Raw genomic sequence first — 5,000 nt, 5'->3', positions numbered from 1 at the left:
CAAAAAAAAAGAAAAAAAAAGCGAAACAAAAATAGATAAATACTGAACAAGACATTGAATCACTCTTGCACGCTATGGCGTTTTTGACAGCAGTTACTGACAAATTTCCCAAACAGTCCCACAAGTTTGTCTTCCAGTATTAGCTGACTGGGTTTAATAATATTTGGAATGTAATTTTGAATTTTTTGTATGAATTCTATTCTAATTTCTTTGTATAATTCGCAGTCATCTAAGAAATGAAATTCATCCTCTATTGTTTGACATTGTAAACATAGTCTCCTTTCTTTTGGAATGTTGAAATATCGGCCTTTTTCTATTGCTAAATCATGACAGGATATTCTTAATTTGCACAATGATTTTTTTTTTTTAATTATAATTAAGATATCCTTCAAGCAAATAAGGCTCGGTTCTGTATTCACGAGTAACTTTATTACAGAATAGTAGTTTAGATTTATTTTCAGATTTGTTTCTCTTCCAGAATAAAACATATCCATATTCTAGTTTATTTATTATAACGTGGCTAAGTCTATGAATATTGAATGTTGACTGATTATTCCAAACGTGTCCTAAACCAAGATTCTGTAATATAATTTCAACGAAATTAATCCATGTTCGCTGTTTTGTTTCCTCTGTAAGCATGTCATCATACACAATTTTGATATACGAATTTTCTCGTGCCTGTGTTATGTGAAACCAAAATTTTATTACTTGACAAGAGAGTCATGGTTGTCTGAAGAGGGGTGTTATCCTGGTTATTCATCTGACGTTTGTTCTGTAAAAAAAAAGAGTTCTGGCTGTCTAATGGGGGGTGTTATACTGGTTATGCATCTGGCGTTTGTTCTAAAAGCGAGTCCTGGCTGTCTGAAGAGGGGTGAGGTCCTAATTGTTCGTCTGGCGTTCTGTTCTGCAATTGACTCCTTGATTGTAAAGCGCTTAGAGCTTGGCCTCTGACCGAGGATAGGTGCTATATAAGTATCTATATCATTGTCATCACCAGAGGGACAAAGTGAAAGTTAATGTAATGTACACTCAACATTATCAAAGTGAAAGTTAACGTAATGTACACATAACATTGTTAAAAGCAAGAGATGTCATTTGAAATATCGAAACACCATCAACAGTAACAAAGTAAAGGCCAAAACAGAGCAACATTCTTCAGGGAGAAACTCTAATCCTGTTATCACAAGAGAGAGACGGAGACAGAGACAGGCGAAGGAAAAGATTTCCCAAATATTTCCATCGGTAGGTTTATTTGTTTTGAATTATATAGATATAGATAGATATATACAGATTGAATAGATAAATAAACGCGTGAATTAAAAAAACGCATTTGTTTCCCCATCAACACGAAAGTCTGATTTGCAGAGACCCGTTCCTTCGTGGAGAACAGTCAATCAAATCCGATGTAAGCCCCAAGCTGTGAGCTGAACTTGAAGGAAAAAAGTTGCAGGAACAAAGAGATAGGAGAGTCACTTCCCACCGAGACAACAATCGGTGACTGACTGCATGACAGGCTGTCGGGGATCTCATAAAGGCAGAGGTTATCAGGACCAGAGACATGTTTATGGCAGCAGGGTGGACCCCCAGTGTTTGGCAAGAGAGGTGGGGGAGGGGGGTGAAGGGGGGGGGGCTGAAGGCGCCCACTTGGGTCTGTCAGTGAGGTCTTCACGGGAGAGGTGATACTTCTTCTTCTTCTTCTTCGTTCGTTCGTTGGCTGCAACTCTCACGTTCACACGAGTGGGCTTTTATGTGTTGGACCGATTTTACCCCGCCATGTAGGCATCCATAATCCGTTTTCGGGGGTGTGCATGCTGTTGTGGTATATTGTTGTTTCCATAATCCACCGAACGCTGACATGGATTTCAGGATATTTAAAGTGCGTATTTGATCTTCTGCTTGCGTATACACACGAAGGGGGTTCAGGCACTAGCAGATCTGCACGTATGTACCCTTGGAGATGGGAAAAATCTCCACCCTTTACCCACCAGGCGCCGTCACGGAGATTCGAACCCGGGACCCTCAGGTTGAAAGTCCAACGCTTTAACCACTCGGCTATTGCCCCCGTCTGTTGTGATACGTGCTGTCGTCTTTTCCTTTCTCCTTCTTCCACTTCTTTCAGTAATGACCACTGGTCGTCACTCTCACCGTCAAGGTGACTTCACCCCTCAGGTGACGTGCATGTTGGGCATGTTCGTGCTTCCATGATTACCCACCACATGCTGAGATGGATTGCAGGGGTCTTTAACGTGCGTATTTGATCGTCTGCGTATGGTACACGCGAAGGGGTTTCAGGTACTAGTAGCACTGAGGCCAGGAGGTAAGTGCATGTATATATGTTATAGATGTCTTTCCTTAGTTTGAAGCCAGCTCTCTCTCTCTGTCTCTCTGTCTCTCTGTCTCTCTCTCTCTCTCTCTCTCTCTCTCGTGAAATGGGGAAGGAGGTTGCGGGGGGGGGGGGGGGGGGCATGACTTGTAAAAACACAAAATGTCCCCAGCAGGTAGAAGCGAACGGTTTTGTTTGTTTGTTTGTTTGTTGTTGTTTTTTTAGCAGTCGCTCAGATCAGAGCATTCGCGTTAAAAACTGTGAATTAGAAACCGCAAATCTTTCCGTCCACGTGAAACTGGACCTAACCCGTGCAGAACTGTCACCCTAAGAGGCGCAGGCCCAATAAGAACTTGAAATCCAAAGCGCGAGCAAACTTGAACAAGACTTGGACGACAGTAATTTGCAAGGAACAAAGAGATAGGAGAGGTACCTCACACCAAGACGACAAATCAATGACTGGCTGGCTGACTGTCGGAGGTCTCATAAAGGCCGAAAGTTATCAGGACCAGAGACATGTTTATGGGCCCCAGTATTTGACGAAGGTCGGGCCGGAAGGCGCCCAGTTGGTTCTGTCAGTGAGGTCTGTACGGGAGTGGTGGGTTGTCAGTGTTGGTGCCAAGAGGTGTAGAGGTATGTCCACATGAGTGTGTTGTTGTTGCTGTTGTTGTCGCTGTTGTTGTTTGTTACACGATGTCTTTGGCGTGAGTTTGAAGCTATGGTTAAGTTTTTTTTCGGGTGGGTGGGTTTTGGTAAAGTGTTATTAAATAGGTGGCATTGAATGTTGGATGTGTATGTGTGTGTGGGTGTGGGTGTGGATGTGTCTTTCTCTGTATCTGTGTCACTCTCGATCTGTCTCTCGGTCTTCGGGTCACGATGCTTCTCTCTGTCTCGGTTCCTCTGTCTTGCTGTCTATCTCAGTCTCAGCCTGTGTGTGTGTGCGTGCGTGCGTGTGTGTGTGTGTGTGTGTGTGTGTGTGTGTGTGTGTGTCTGTGTGTGCGTGTCTGTGTGTGTGTCTGTGTCTGTGTGTGACTGTGTGTGTGTGTCTGTGTTTATGCCTGTGTGTGTGTGTGTGTGTGTGTGTGTGTGTGTGTGTGTGTGTGCGCGCGCGCGCGCGTGAGTGTGTGTGTGTCCGTGTGTGTGTGTCTGTGTGTGTGTCTGTGTGTGTGTTCGAGGTGTGGAGGTGACAGAAACCACGGATACAGAGGAAACACACAGAGTGTTTGATATTGCATTGTTTTGAGGTGTGACGTGATGGGAAAGCAAGATAGTCTTTACCACGTGCTCCGGTTGGGCTTTTTGCAGCTGTTGTTGTTGCCTTTACCTGTAAATCTGTCTGTCTGTAACCCCCCCCCCCTCCCTCTCTCTCTCTCTCTACACATATCTGTTTCACTCCCTCTCTCTTTGTTCTTCCACCTTCCCAACTCTCTCTCTCTCTCTGTTCTTCCACCTTCCCAACTCTCTCTCTCTCCCTCCCTCTCTGTTCTTCCACCTTCTCAGCTCTCTCTCTGCCTCCCTCTCTGTTCTTCCACCTTCTCAGCTCTCTCTCTCTCTCTCCCTCTCTGTTCTTCCACCTTCTCAACTCTCTCTCTCTCCCTCCCTCTCTGTTCTTCCACCTTCTCAGCTCTCTCTCTCTCTCCCTCCCTCTCTGTTCTTCCACCTTCTCAGCTCTCTCTCTCTCTCCCTCTCTGTTCTTCCACATTCTCAGCTCTCTCTCTCTCTCTCCCTCTCTCTCTCTCACCTTCTCAGCTCTCTCTCTCTCTCTGTTCTTCCACCTTCTCAGCTCTCTCTCTCTCTCTCTCTCCCTCCCTCTCTGTTCTTCCACCTTATCAGCTGTGTGTGTGTGTGTGTGTGTGTGTGTGTGTGTGTGTAAGAGATATATTCCAGCTAGATATTTCCGACAACCCTGTACATTCAAGTTGTGGTTATTGATGTCGTCCAAAAGGCAAAATGATATATGGAATTTGTCCATTTTCCTGCACAAAGCGTTTAAATTTAGAGAAATTGCATATCGTAAAATGTTTTGCAAATGTATCTGTGTTTCATGTGATTTCATGTGATTTTAGTTTTTTTGTTGTATTTTTGTTGTTGTTGTTTTGTTTTTGTTTTTTTGTTTGTTTTTTTTTTGTTTTTTGTTTTTTGTTTGTTTGTTTGGGTTGTTTTTGTTTTTGTTTTTTCGTGTTTATTCAAACACATGCGACGCAACAAATGTTGTTTGCGTGCCCTTTCATAGGAGCTGTGGCCTGATGAATAAACCATCTGTATCCGTATCCGTATCTCTGTCCCTGTCTCTGTCTCTCTCTCTCTCTCTCTCTCTCTCTCTCTCTCTCTCTCTCTCTGTCTCTCTGTCTCTCTCTCTCTCTCTCTCTCTCTCTCTCTCTCTCTTTCCTTTTTCTTTCTTTCCTCCCTCTTCCACCGCAGACTATAGGACTACACAAACACAATCGCGCATTGTTGGTACAGGTTAATTCGCTGTACTAAAACCCTAATCCACGAACACAACCCCTCATGTGCCGCCTTACCTGCCTGCCGACCAGCTAAGGGGAGAACGGGTATTCCACACATTATGACATCGTCATTCACGGCCGGCTCAGGCATATCGAGCGCGCGCGGTTAATCTTCTTTAGCGGTCATTACATCCACCTCCTTTGGGTGACTTTCTAAATTCATAATCCAT

General features: G+C 44.2%; 1 protein-coding gene across 1 annotated transcript in view; it reads left to right on the top strand.

The window, feature by feature from the left end:
* The first annotated feature begins 2,874 nt into the window (after positions 1-2,874).
* The window catches only part of LOC143283329 (uncharacterized), a 30,598-nt gene continuing 28,472 nt past the window's right edge, over positions 2,875-5,000 (top strand). The window contains exon 1 of the mRNA XM_076589529.1: positions 2,875-2,956. The gene's annotated coding sequence lies outside the window, so the exon portion shown is untranslated. The remainder of the gene's footprint in view (positions 2,957-5,000) is intronic.

Source organism: Babylonia areolata, chromosome 6 (genome assembly GCF_041734735.1).
Source record: "Babylonia areolata isolate BAREFJ2019XMU chromosome 6, ASM4173473v1, whole genome shotgun sequence".
Taxonomy (NCBI): Eukaryota; Metazoa; Mollusca; class Gastropoda; order Neogastropoda; family Buccinidae; genus Babylonia; species Babylonia areolata.
This window is presented reverse-complemented; position numbering and strand designations above follow the sequence as displayed.